General features: G+C 42.5%; 1 long non-coding RNA gene across 1 annotated transcript; it reads left to right on the forward strand.

Annotated features, from left to right (window-relative positions):
• Window positions 1-305: 305 nt before the first annotated feature.
• On the forward strand, window positions 306-4,199 carry LOC117262992 (uncharacterized). Its single transcript, XR_004502161.2, has 3 exons — window positions 306-380; window positions 3,583-3,709; window positions 3,788-4,199. It is a non-coding gene; the product is annotated as an uncharacterized LOC117262992 (long non-coding RNA).
• Window positions 4,200-15,365: the final 11,166 nt, after the last annotated feature.

A 15,365-nucleotide genomic window follows, 5' to 3' on the forward strand; every position in this document is an offset into this window, starting at 1 on the left:
TTGAAAAGCTTTATTATATACACATTTAATGATGCCAATGGGGTATACTGGCATTATAGAGACCACTGAGGGTGTCCTTTTCTTTACTATGTATCTTCTTCTACCCCAATAATCCCAGAATCCTTTTGCCAATGACTTTTATTTGGTTGATCCCCCTCACACTTCTCCTCTTGATCCATCTTTTCCATCTCTCTCTCTTGCCCTCCTCTCTGTCTGTTTTTTCCTCCTCATATTTCCTACCTCACCCCCTTCCCTTCCTCTCCTTACCAGTCACCCTCACCGCCTCCGCCTCCTCCCCCTCTCTCCAGCACCTGTGCCCCTGCGGAGGGGGAGTTCCGGGGAAGAGGAAACCCCCAGGGCAGCCAGGCACCTCACAGATGGTTAGCAAATTACACCTTCATTACCTCTCCTCTTCTTCTCTTCCTTCGGTCACTGCTTCACATTTACTTGCTGTTCCTGTGACACCTCACATCTGTCAGCAGCTGACCGCTCTGCTTGTAAAAGTTGCAGCTATTTAGGAAGTTCTGAATAATGAAACCACAGTGCTGCTTTTATCTAATGTTTGCAAGTTACTATTTTTATATGAACTAAAACTCAGTGTGGGCTAAAATATTTAATGTACAGCTATGCTACAGTAAAATCATAGATACAAAGACCCAGGTGGCATTATGTATGGTGCAGTTTGCAGTCATTAAAAGGGTATGTTTATACACTGCAAAAAATGTCCAGCCTGAAATGTAGTTTCAACATCTAATCTTGGCAGCTGCATTAAAGGTTTTTGTTTTTCTTAATTGTATTATTACTGCGCAGGGGCATTGTTTAGCTAATTCCAGTAAATTGAACTCACTCAGCACAGTAATGTGTCTTTAAAACCATATCAGAAACATGTAATTTAATTTTTTAGAAATTGCCTCAAGACATTTTTTTGTCTTTTATGTAACTTCCCTTAAAAACGTTACATTGTCCTTAAAAAGTTGTGTTTATTGAAACCAGAAAAATCTTGCAATCCATCTGACACAAGTGATTAAACTATAAAATATCCCGAGATTAGTTTCATGTCTAGATTTTTTTGTACTGCACAGCATTAACCACAGGGAAATGTTGAACTCGTGTTACGGTCTTCCAGGGAACAGTGGAAACAGAAATCATATTTAGTCAGGAGCAGTTTCAAGAAAGGCAACTCTTGTAGAATTTAATGTTACTAAATCACAGTCATTAATAAGTCATATTAGGTAATAATTTAAACAGTATCACTTTACAAACAGCAGGATGATTAACGGGTACAATGACCAGCTTTCAGCTTTCCTTTGGCTTACTTTGATGACTCCATTTCCAGAGAGATCTTTACACGTCGTCTCTGTTGGACTGGAAAGTGAACGTGTCAAAACGACTGGGGAGGTAATATTATAAAACAGTCTGATAGATGCTCACGGGAGCTATAACATGGAGCTCTAATCGTGATTCACTGGGGTCTGATATATGACACAACATCAGCCTGAGAAGTCTGTTTTTTGTTATTTCACAGAGTTCGAATTAAAGTTCCAAAGTTTTGTATGATTTTTGAAGAATTTCCAGATGAACTCTGTGTAACGTTATCCTGTACGAGGCTGTGTGGCGGACAAATATGCCAAACACAAAGGAGAAAGTTAATCATCAATGGACCAGTTTCTTCTGCAGCTTGAATAATGACCGCAGAATAGTGGTTATAATGCAATTAGGGCTTAACTACAGTAACTTGGTCCATGGCTATCTTGAAAAATCAACCTATGAAAATCTTGGGCACAAAATAACATAATAATCACAGAAAATATATTTGTGCTCATTTCCGAAAATGTTTTGTGGATCAGCATTTGTGTGGCTCTTCAAATCTCCTGCACTGAACAGCTCCTTTGTAAGGCCCAGACACTTGAAAACTGACATCTAAGAACCAGTGGCGAAGAAGGCCAACTGTTGTCGCCTCACGTGGCCTATGTCCTGCCAAAAAGTTGCACTTGAACACACCACAAAGACTACAGCCAATGGCAAACAAACATGTACATTCTGCATCTGCATGATGTTGAAAGAATCAGATGTTGAAAGAACAAATGACATTAACCGTGCACCAGCAAACATTAACATTTGCAATTATGAACTGTTTCTGCAAAGGGCTCAATGGCTAAAAACATAATCTTACCTAATAAAACAAGTTTATTTCGATCAGTCCCCCTTGATTTTAGTCGCTTGTTTACTTTCCTCACTTTCAGTTTCACTTCTCGAGCACTGAACTGAAAAGGTAATCAGAGTTATCTCTCTCACCAATGGGCACACAAGGGCCGACTAGTGCCAGCCTTGCAGGACACACTGCAAAAACTGGTATGACAGATGCTCACTGACGGCCTGTTGACTGTCGGCTTAGTGTTCTTGGGCAAAGATGAATAGTGGTTACATGAGGTTCAGAATCAGCCACAACTCAGCCCTGAGCAACAGTAACCATTCGCTATTGACCAATCAACAGACTGCAGTGGTCCCAGCTCCACCTTTTAGTACTGGATCTGTGTGCTAGGTACCCCAATAGAGGGGTGACCAAAAATGGGGACAGTACAGAAGCGTTCCATTGGTACCATCCACAACTTTTCACAGTGGAAACGGAAAAAAAGCGTACCAAACTGAAGTTTACCGTACCGTAATGATTGGTGGAAACAGGGCTTTACATTGTCACAGCATGAGCCACACAGCTGTGGCTAAAAATGAAGTGTGACAAATGTTAGTAGGCCTATGCTAACATGCTGAACTAAGATGGTGACCATTACATGAGCCATATGCTACCTGCTAAAAATATGCATGTTAGCATTGTCATTATGAGCATGTTAGCATGCGAACATAAGCATCTCACTCAGCACTACTGTGCCTGATGGCAGTCTCGGAGAGCCACTAGCATGTAGACTCTTAGTCTAGTTCAAAAACTATTATTCATAAATTACTTGGCTTACAGTTGAGCCTTTTGTGTGCCTATTTAAAATATGTATATGCTGTGTTTCAAATTATAAACCACGCTGAAAGTTTGTATCTTTTTTTTTAAAGATATTTTTTGGGGCATTTTGCCTTTAATAGACAGGACAGCCAAGTGTGAAAGAGGGAGAGAGAAAGGGGATGACATGCAGTAAAGGGCCACAAGCTGGACTTGAACCCAGGCCGCTGTGGCAGCAGCCTTGTACATGGGGCGCCTTCTCTATCCACTAAGCCACCGATGCCCTGAAAGTTTGCATCTTGAATGCTGCTTCCAGTGTCCTGATAAAGGAGGTCCCCAAAAAGGTCAAATGAAAACACTCAAATGTAGTGAAACACACAACTGTGATAGTTAAGTCAAGGATTCACCTTATTAAAGACAAAAAAAAGTGTTCTCTATCTACATAATATTGTCGCTATATTGTATATTAAAGTAGTCTATAATTCCCTCGTAGCGCCCTCAAGTTCTCCTAATTAAAAGTTTGTGGTTGTGGTTTCGGTCGCGAACAGTCTTTAGTTAACCAGCTGTTTATTAATTTGTAATGACCACTGACTGACTGACACACACCCTGTATCTTATTTCCATGCCTCTTTCAGCCCAGCGTGAAAGCAAGGGGCCCAGTGCACCCATTAGTCAAGCCGAGGAAGGCATGGAATAATAATGAACGCACCTCACACGCATGAGCAACTAAAACCCCCTCCACCACCGCCGCCGCTGCCACCGGTGAGTTTCCAGGAGGTATTTCCATCATGTAAAATGTATGTCCCTCTAACTGCAACAGATCTCTCCATCTTCCATCAGGGAGGGAGATTTCTCTGTTTCCGGTGCTGTGAAGTGGACCAACTGAAATAGCAGAAAGCAAAAAATCACTTCTTGCTTATTTCTGTCTCCCAAAGGTTGTTAAAGTTTCACCTTACATCTTGTAGCCATCATCTTTATCCATATTTGTCATCATCATCATTAATCCCCATGGTTACGTCACTGTAATCGTAGGCCAGCACTTGGTTTGCTCATCTGTCTATGAGCTGCTGAGTTTGAGGTGAAAGGTCTTTATAAGTCTAGTAAAAGCTTTCACGTTTGTCTAACATTAACTGTATGATTATGTAACCATATTATATACTTTACTGTTGTGCAAACAGTCTAATCAGACCAGTGTTGTAACTACAGGGAGAAACTGTGCTGCCTCCGGCCATAAAGTCTTTCCTCATGTCATGCTGTGCTCCATACTGCATCTGGCCTCTCCCAGTATTTAGTCTGCCTTCTTGGATACAGTATGAAAGACTCCACACTACTACTACCGCTATTATCATTATTATTATTGTTATTATCATAAAAAGATAATTAAAATAATGGCATTGCGAGGCAGCTGATGGATTGAGCAGCACGTTTAAGAGAGTGGAAATATGCAGGAAACAATTTCTTTACAGCTACACTCAGGGTGTTGGCAGATCTGTTTTGATGACGCAAAAAACAAATGGATGGAGAAAGAGTCAGAGAGGATATTAAATGGTAAATCCTAATTTCAAATTACATAGGAGGGGGTTTCCTAATACAATTTAACATGAACATGGACACTGGACATGACAGAGGTGAAAACTTAAGTTGGGTTGCTTTTGTAAAGTCTACCATTTCTTATGTAATGAATTCTAAAAAAAAATGCATTCAAACTCTTATACCATGGTAGCCTAAAGCCCAGTTCAGACCAGTGATTCGCGGCGAGCTGAAATTGTTTTAGAACATTGCAGAGAAAAGATGCAGTGTTGTGAACTGGCCGGTCTGAGCTCGACTCAAGCCAGCTGATGGCGTCACATGCAACTCAGGGCTAAAGTCAAAGAGGCTAAAGTCAAGAGGGAGTGAGACCAAAACAAACCCGTTACATAAGGTAAGATTATTTTTCTTTAGCGATGAGCTCTTTAGCTGAAACATTTGTGATGCTTTGTGTTCTTGTTCACTGGCACACGGTAAATACGCTTTGCTCCTTCAACATTGGATTGTGCTGTTAACATGCAAACTGGCTAACTAGGGTCAAGACAGTCTTTCAGTTTCCCTATTTGAATGACGAATATAGACTACCGTGTCTGCTGGTGTGGACAGTTATTTCCTCTCAAGCAAGCACAGAGCGTACATGCTGCTTGATCTTTGGTTGAGGTCTGTGCGGTGTATTCATGGGCAACTTTGTGGCCGAGACACGGCAACATGGGCCAATTCTCTGAAGTTGGTTTAGTGTGTCTGGAGAGGTTCATTTATTTGATTTCTCTGTGAACTGCAGCAGTGATGCAACTGGTTTAAATCTTATACAGCAACAATTCATGATGAAACAATACAACCATTAGCTCGGTATACCCAGGCGTAAAGGCATAGGTGTAGATTTTGGGGAGGAGCAGGGGACACATCCATAGATGATGTGTATTAATCCCCCCTCAATAAGAAACATGAAAGTACCAGAGGACTTTTATTTTGACATTTCAGACATTTACTCCATAAATTTATGCAGAAAAGGCACAAAATGGTGCATAAAAATTCACCAGAATGCATGAAAATAAGTGTTTGACACTCATAATTTTCTGGCGAAGGACCTTCAGACAGATGCAAACTTGAAACACGCTACAAGGTTTAATAAAATTGTGTTTAAAACTCGGAAAAACTTTTAAATGGTCTTAATTGTTGCTTTGCAAAATTAAATTATCTCGGTTTTGACCATGAGTTTTTAATGACTGACCCACCATCAGGGTCTGTGGGTTTAAGAGGTTAAAAGTCTTCCTCATCACCTGCATCATAACAGAAAGTTAGAGATGAAGATCTTAAAAGGAGAGAGCAGACACAAAGATGAGACAAAGCGACAATGCAGTGGCGGAGATGCTGTGGAACAAATGGAGAGGCAGACAGGGAGATGGAGATAAAGGAGGTAGAGCCCACAGCAGGCCAGAAGTCCTCCAATGCTACTGCAGTGGAGTGACAATGAGAGAGGAGAGAGTATGAGTCATACACAAACCCCTCCCCTCTCCTTCTCTATCTCGCTCCCTCTCTCCCTACCTTCCTCGCCCCCCACCAGCCCCCCCACCCCTCCTGCCTACAGTGCCGATGTAGCCGGGTTACGTCGACCCTGACTCATTCATTCACAGCCGAGTCTCAAGCCTACTTTTGTTATACAGATGAAATCATGCTACTTAAGAGACCATCACAGCTCTCATTATAGTGCTCTGACATACTTTACCGCTCTGGCTGCCGGAGCCCCATTCATAAAAATGCTCCAGTCTCTGACTATGTGCAGAGAAGGACACACACACACACACACACACACACACACACATCTCCAATCCCTTATTTGGTTGTCTTGTATAGCTGAATGGGTTGTGGACGAGTGTGTGTTACTGCTAGGGTTTGGTGTTTAATCCCTGCTGGGGCCACCCACACTGTGTTCACCCATAGTACTGTAACACTTTGGATACATTCCTGTGAATGTGCTCTATCTCTCCTCCATCATATTTCCCTCTATGAAGATTCACCTCTATTTGGTTATTTCTCCCTCCTTACATTCCCTCCCCTCCAACATTTTTCCTCCTCTACCCTCCTCTTCATCCTCTCTCAGTGGAGCAGCATCTACCTCCATGTGGTTAGCTCATCTCCTTTTCTTCCTCTCCTTCTCTCTCTGGTTAGCTCATCTCATCTCTAGGCAGTCAGCTTTGCAGGCAGCTAATTATAGGCCACACTGTGGAGCGCAGGGCCGGATGTGACAGCATGCTGTGTTTGTGTGTGTATCTGTGCACTGTATGTATGTGTGCCTATGTGCGTTAAGCGCAGACATATATGTTGCTGTTGCTGTTTGTCTCCACATATGTCTTGCTGCATATGAGACGTGTGTGTGTATCTGTGTACATGTATAGTATGTGTTCACATGTTGTGTTCTTTCACATCTGATCTAGGACCACTTTGAGCTTTAGCTCCTCACAGTGGATATCTCACTGCTCCTTACTTTATACATTTTGGGACTGTAGTCCATTACTGAGGGTCCTCACAAGTATAACAATGCCAATGCGTGTGTGCATGCATGTGTGTGCATGTGTGTGGATGAGCCACCAGCAGGATATCCAATCCCAGCCCCTCCCACACTGTACTGCAGCTCTGACTCATACAAGGTGGAGGCAGAGACAACCAGGGTCTGATGACTGGCAATAAGTGTGCACATACACACACACTCATATATATGGTCTATATAGCAAAGTAAACAGGTGTGGAGATGACATATATGCATACTACATGTAGCATGAACAGAGGTGAAATTACATAGTTACAAGTATTACATAATACTGCATTTATAGCTATAAAGAGAATTCTTGACAAAAATTCAGACACCTCAAAAACTCCTTTAAAAGGTCATTAGATAAACTTAAAAATGACCCATGGCCACAGAAAGTATTCATGTCTTATTGTCTGGCAGGTATATAAAATCATATCACCTCAAGCATTGTTCCAGTTAACAGTTTAAACACTGTTTGAAGTCAGTGCAAAGATATATATTAAATTGCAGGTAACCATGGGAACAGCACTTCGGAGTTGCACTAACATTACCATCAACTCTTCACTGGTGAAACAGACCTAACCATGAGCTAAACTGACTGTAATATCTGCTGTTTAGAACTCACATACAGCCAGATACCAGTTTGAGCTTTAAGTCCAGCACAATTACCTTGTGAGCTAAAGACATGTAAGATAAAGCATTACTACTATGTCAATTTACACATCCAACAGACAGAGCATTAGCCAGTCTAGTGTTCGCTCTCCTTTTAGCTTTGTCTTTGTCTCAACCAACTCCTGAGGGAAATATCTGCCTCTTTAGTTGCTAAACTTCACTGTGTTCGCTAACTTTGCTGTTTGGTCCTGGGCAGGTGATGTGCAATGAATTTATTGTAATTATTGCACCTGCTTCATCTGGAAATGATTTTGAAAGAGATTAAACCAAAACATTCAGGCAGTGGGCTGTAAAACCAAAACAATGAGCTAAAAGACATTAAAACACTCTGTTGTGGATAGCAACTGGTACCTGGCACTTTTTTCAGTGTCACCTTGGTTTAGGTTCAAAGTGAGCTAAGCTGAAACTAGAACTTGGAGTAATAACACTGAAGACCGCTGATTGATCAGAGAGAATCATCGAGAATCGTCACTTGCACTGCATTTACTCGACCCAGATTTTTAAAAATGGCAAAACTATGCCAAACAATACTGCTATGAATCAGCTGAGAATCCTGCCTACACTGATGGGGCACTATCCGTAATGGAAAACGAAATAGAGAATAAAACTTGGTACCAAAAGTGAGTTGAGTCGAGTCAAACCATGCAGTTAATGAGGCAGTGGTTAACTAAAATGACAACGTCATTTTAAAAAATTGATTAAGCACAATGTCTCTTTTTGTTTGTGTAAGTGGCCGTGGTATAAGTGTGATACTGCACAGTAAGAAGTGCTGATATAAAAAATATTATACAACAGTTAGTTCCGGCCCTGCAATCTGATTGGTCGAGAGAGAGTAAAACCGTGACGATATTGGAGTACAACATCACGGTTATTTCACTGTGTATGTATCACTCCGCCTCACAGCTGATTGCAATCAACAATCAAATCAAAACTGACGGTTAGTGTCAGTTAGGTCGACAGTTACGTTGTAGGCTAATTAATTCATCCACTGTCAAACAGCCAAAAATATGGATTTATTTCCTATAATAAGTTTTGAATTGAACTATGAATGGTCATCAGAGGAAGATGAGGGAGAGGAGAAGCTGAATCCATCTGAGCACACATCCAGGTTTGTCAGTGTTTCATCAGCGGAGCTCAATGACTTGGAGAAAAGCAACATACTGTCAGATCAGAAGGCAGAGTCGGCTGTGCCTGTGCAGCGACAGTCCACCATGCAGTCACCAGAGACTTATTTCACCGGCTGCACAATTAATGGAAATGTGCAGATAAATGTGTATAAAGAGTAAGTGCCTGTCGCACCATGTTTGCGTTACATAGCAACGGTGACAGCGGAGTCCTGAGGGAACTATTTTTGTTGGCGGAAGACAAATAAAATACTTAAATTATCTATTTTGTCCTCATTTTTCAACATTTCTTAATCAGCCTTGCTTATTTAACTGTTGAACTGTTGTATAAAAGCAATATCACACTCGAGCTCGTGATGTTATACTCGTATATCGTCATGGCTGTGATTCGGTCATAGGCACGAGGCCGCAGGCCGAGTGCCGCAGACAATCACAGCCGTGACGATATACGAGTGTAACATCACTCCCTCTCATGTGATATTGCTTAAATAAACTCAGCAGAGGAAACCAGGGTGTTCTCGTAAGCTGTTGCACGTATAGCTATGAAAAGTAACACACCAAATTTCATCTATGTATTCAATGTAATCGTGAGCTGGTGTTTCATGTATAATCCATGCATTCAGAAAGGCTGCAATCATGTGACCAATGCATTGTGAAGAAGGAAAGAAGGAAGAAGTCTGCATAAGGCCCAGATCACACAGAAAGCATTTTGCAGGTTGCAAAAGGTTGCGTTTAATCGAATGCCACTGCTAAAAGAAATGCTAGCTGTGCCTTTTTGTTGTTGCCAGGCAACCACGCCATCACCTCCTTACCATAAACTTCCTGTGTAATCAATATGCTGTTTATTTATTTTATTTATTTCACAGTAATTAGTAGGTAGTTAGTAAAATGGACAGGCAGAGGGTACTTTCTGTAGCTCCAGTTGAGGATAAAAGGCTGTCAGCAAATAATTTGTTGGGCGCAGGGAAACAGATCTGTGTGGGTACATGAGACCCTAAAAAAGAGGGTGGATCACAGGGAGTACCACCACTTGGTCCAGGAGATTCGCCTTGATGATGGCCGTTTCCAGGCATATTTTAGGATGACTCGGGGGCAGTTTGACAACCTGCTGTCTATGGTCGGGCTGTATAGTTGTGGGTATTCAGCAACCACCACCAGTTTCTCCACCACTAGGCCCGTTTCCACTGAAGAAGTTCCTGGTACTATTTGGGGGGCAGGAACTACTACAGGAACGTCCTCTCGCTCGGCCCTCTCAACCGCCGTGTCTCCACTGAGAGAGCGGAGTAGGAGGAAGGTTCCTGTAAAATTACCGGGCTCTGGATGTGATGTAATCGTTGCGCGACCATTTTGACCGGGGCGACGTAGGGGCGTTGGGACGCTATTAGCTGTTTGCCGATAGCGGTGACTGTAATAACTCACTAAACTCACAAAGTGGCCCGTGAAAAGAATATTTTTTCCAGCGGATGTCTTAGTTACAACATGATTGAGCTAACTGGAGTAGTTTCATGCCGTTTCCGACAACGGGAGGCTTTTAACAGATGACGTCCTGATGTTAGCTTTGCTGCTGCTGTTAGCTGTCCCTGTCAGCTGCAGCCACTGATGCTTTCTAGACATTGTGATTTCCCAAAACTGAATAAATACCACACATAGCAACACAAAACTGCTTTGCTAGGTCAATCATGTTGTAACTAAGATATCTGCTGTGAGTTTGTTTACACGGCGGTGGAAGCTATGAACGAGCTAACCCTCGTCTGCTGAGTTTTAAAAATGCCGGCTATTTTGTTGCTTTCTGTTGACATCACATTCCACCTTGAGTATATCCAATCAGCACCAAGTAACCCCCAAGCCCCAGCCAGGAGTTTTTCGGGGCCGTTCTGAGTACCTACTCTGAGGCAGGGACTTGTTTAGCCCCTGTAAAAGTTCCAGAACTCTGTCCTTTGGGGGTGGTTCCTGCAGTGGAGACACGCACCAACGGCCCTGGCCCCGTAAAATTACCCCGAAGTTCCTGCGGTGGAAACGGGCCTACTACTGTTTACCAACTGTAAACTTGTTGTTGTGACCACCACAGAAGGCCCGCCTCTCAAATCATCCGATTGGACAATGGGAAAAAAAGCACAGATGACGTGTGGCACTTTCCCACTCTGAGTTGAAGCTTTTCAACTTGAGGAGTTCAGAACGCTCTGGCAAAAATGCCACGTGCCTAGAGCGAGAAATACGAGGCTTGTAGCAACACAAAAACAGTGAGTAAAAGGCTTAATTCTCATTAAAAAACAGTTACAAAAAGCCGCCTCCAGCTGCTGAAACACTTACTGTGTGATCAGGGCCTAAGGGGGCAGGCTGGAGTTGTGGGTGGGTCACAAAACTTCTTCTCCTAAACTTACCTAATTTTACTATCCTTAACCTAACTAACGTAACACCCCACCATGTTTTTTTCTCTCTTCACCTATACAAAGTTTACTTGCCTGAACCTAACCTACAAAACCTCATGTTAAGTATCTCGCTTCATATGTAACATCATTCCTGTGGTGTTAATTTGTTAGATATCAAACGGACCGTTGTATGAGGACGTTTAACATCAGTGTGGTCTTCATTATTTTTTAATTTTCTATAAATATAAATATATATATCCATATATATATATGTGTTGAGAGTGACCTAATTATCACCAGAAATACTTGCAGACTCTGAATACTGTATGACAGCTTATTGTATTTATATTTGACCTACATCCTTTCATAGTTTCTGTAAAACAGGATAAGGTGATACAAAGAGGAAGTGTCAGCATTATACACAGGCAGAGAATGTGCACATGGATTTGTCAATGAATGAAACAAGGTTGCATCCAATCATACATTACGCACATAGACGCATATGTCTGCATACACACACACGCGCGCATAGACAGACAAATAGGAACGGCTTCACACGTAAAGGATGTGTATGCGTTGAGATGCCATGGGAACTCTCTCTCTCTCCTCCTCCCTCTCTTTCTTCTTTATCACTCACTCTTTCCTCCTCTCCTGGTCTGCGTCTGCCTCACGGCTTCCTGTGTCGTCCCCTCCCCCACCGCTATAAAAGGAGAGAGGCCTGTTCATTCATGCATTCAGCCAGTCAGCTGAGCGAGGAGAGAGGAAGGGGGGAGGGAGGGAGGAGGGGAGACAGAGATAAAATGAGAGGAGAGGATGAGGAAGAAGAGGAAGCCTTCCTCCCTGTGATGAATAGGTCACCTGTATTACATCACTGATAGGGGATGGAGCGATGGAGAAGAAAAAAGAAACGAAAGGTAGGACAAAAAAAGACTAGACCCCTCCTTTCCTTCTCTCTCTTCTTCATCCTCTTCCTCTCTGTCTCCTCCTCCTCCTCCTCTCTCTGCCCTTCTCTCTCTCTCTCTTTCTCTCCCCCCTCTTCATCACCCCCTCCCCTCACCGTCCTGACAGTATGAGTCACAGACAGACCAGTTCCCTTGATGCACTGCGGAAACGTAATGTGACGTAGCCTCCACATCTCTCCCTCCCTCGCGACACGCGTCCCTCCATCCCTCCCATTCATCCGTCCGCCGCTCCCTTCCATTCATCCATCCTTCCGTCATAGCACAGCAAGTCTCCATTCACAAAAAGCCCTGTAAGCCGAGAGAGAGGGACACGGCAGGTGGATTCACAGCACCAGAACGAACGCAAACTGTGTCACACCAGAATATTGTACATTTCAGTGGAGCACAAAAGCAAACATTATAACACAACGCTGCAGCGGTAGGCAGATGTGAATTATCAGCACATGTATCATGAAAGCTCACCAGAGTGGGCAAAAATCTTGGCAAATGCAATGAGCATCTTCTTTAGTTTCACCATTACTTCTGAGTTTATCCATTAATGCTGTGCAAGGTTTATTGTTGCCATGGTTACAGCATGTGCAGTCAAATATGAGCTAGATTGCCAAGAGCACTGATTTATAACAGTAATTCAACTGTTGACAGGAAGTATGTTTGTGGTGTCCAAGCATGTGACAACTCAGAGTCAAATATGGACGACTAACCATGAATTGAAAAGGACAGAATAAAATGAAAATGCAATCAACTACTTGTAATATATATTATGCAATACATATCAACAAAAGATTTACAATAGAGTCCAAGACAGTTCATTATGAGCAGTGGGAAGATTGTAGTCTACAGTCTCTCAGGCAGAACTGATGAATAGTGTGAAGAAAAAACAAAAGCCAGGTCTTTGACATCACTACAGGATGAAGTCATGGGCAAACTCGCCTCTCTGCGTTTGACACAGCGGCATCTTGGTGCTCACAGACGCTCTGCCCGTTAATAACACAGACAACACAACAGATATGCGTTTTATGACATTTAGAAGCGTCTGCAGAACTTAACCCGTCAGCAGACTGTGGAGGTAAGCAGTAAAGTGAGAAACAAGTGTCATTTTTCACAGTATAGACTAAAAAGTGCCATCCAGCATGAAAAATAGAGGGAGAGATGTAATGAAATAATACTATTGTCTGTGTATTATAACCGGAAATGGACTGAAGGGACGGAAAAGCATTTATGTGAAAGTTGCAAAATCTGGATAGTAAACCCATTCTGTTGTAACTGCCTTTGATATATTGTTTTCTTGTATGCAGATTACCTTGTATTGAGCACAGCTAGAATAATACTAATCAGAATACTTGTTACATTAACTAGTCTTTCATAACTGTAACCATAACCACATACAAGTAGGTGTTATCCAGGATAGGTAATGTTTAGTAGTGAAATGATAGTTCAGGTTTTGGAGAATTGTGCTCATAAAAGGAATATTTTAAGTGCTGCAGGGATGATGTTTATTTTTTAGGCCAACCTGGAAGTTATCATCACCCTGGTTCCCTCAACAAGAAGCCACTGGATTTTGGATTATTGCAGAAAATAAGCTTTCTGGTGAACAAAAAGTTTATGATGTTTACCATGGTTGCGTGACTTGAACGTCACTAACCCATGAATGTCGCCACCACAACAAGGCGGTAAAGCTGTATTCAGCATGATGACGTTCTGTAGTCTCATTTAGCCACTTGTTAGCAACCACCATTTTATGACATGTAACAGCTTCAGAATCCACAAGTAGGGTATTTAGTGGCACATTTTATGTTGTAGAACAAAATGTGAAAGTCTCTTAAGCTTACCACAGACCTTATTTCAGACATCTAACCACAAACCCATTAAACAACCCATTGACTTTGAGACAAAGGGCCGCGAGTGCTAAAATGCTAACCTATTTCCAGATTTTAGGACTCATTCCTGCACCGCTCTGTAGGCTTATTTATACTCCCTCAACGTACAAAAAGAGATACTTTACATTGTAAACGTCACTGTCCTCATACTTCCATGTGTCCTTTATGATGGCTTAGATACAGCCAATAAAAGGACCTAGAGGGCTGATTCAAAAATTTCACACAACCACAAACGAGTTGACTGGAGGAGGTTATAGTGTACCTTTAAACTGAGGCAGCATTGTAGATGGCAGTGGTCTGTCCGGTCACTAACGGCACATCCCAACATGTGGACAGAGAATTCTTTTCACTTTATGTTACTATGTATTATTATATGTCACCCATTCGTTCTGTCCTGCCAGTATTTACATTTCTTTGTTGTTTCCTGCGGTCGAATCTCTCTTGAACTACGCTACACTGCCTCCAAGATCTCTGGTGGTACTGGGGCATTTCGTCTGTATCTGTAAGCTCTCAGAAAACGTGCACAATACAAGTACGGACAGGAGGTTCCGTCCATGTCTGTTTCTGTATCTACGATTGACCGTAAGACCTTGTTTCTACTTAGGTATGTTAAGGGTGTCCATAGATCCGTAAATATATGGATGATGCCTCTAGTGGTCAATGCAAGTAAGTGCATTTCTCTAGGATGGATAGAAACCTGATAGAAACTACCTGTAGCCATGGTGGGGGAGGCTAATTTTGTCTGCTTTTCGCCATCCACTATTTTGGACTATGCACTTGGAACATTACCAGGACGGGGGACAGGGGACAGGACTTCCGGTTGCCTCGTCTCCGTACACAATGGAAACAAGGCATTACGCATGTTTGACAGCATGCTAGCTTAGCTAACAGCTCAGGCTGGGAACTGCCCATTGGTCCGACAGCCCATTGGTCCGACATCCCATTGTTCTGACCATATTAAACCCATTGTTCCGAAGTCCGTTCCAAAATCATCATGATGCCCTGTTCTGGTTAGGTTTAGGCACAAAAACCACTTGGTTAGGGTCAGGAAAAGATCATGGTGTGGGTTAAAATGAAAAAGAAAATGACGAACACATAAGCTGTGAGCCTGCTTCGCCTCAAGCCTTTCCCAGCTGATCCAGCTGGTCGCGGCACACCATCAAGGTAGAAATACGCCCGCCGGGAGCCGTTCAGCACCGCGGACAGTCGAACTAATGGGATGTCGGACCAATGATATGGACCCCTCAGGCTGCTAACTAGCTAACAGGCTAGTTCCTTCAATTCAGTTGCCTGTGTTGACTGTCAAGTGAGTTTGTATGATTAAAAGAACTTGTTTATCTAGTTTTAACACATTCTG

This window comes from Epinephelus lanceolatus, chromosome 11, assembly GCF_041903045.1.
Source record: "Epinephelus lanceolatus isolate andai-2023 chromosome 11, ASM4190304v1, whole genome shotgun sequence".
In the NCBI taxonomy this organism is placed as follows: domain Eukaryota; kingdom Metazoa; phylum Chordata; class Actinopteri; order Perciformes; family Serranidae; genus Epinephelus; species Epinephelus lanceolatus.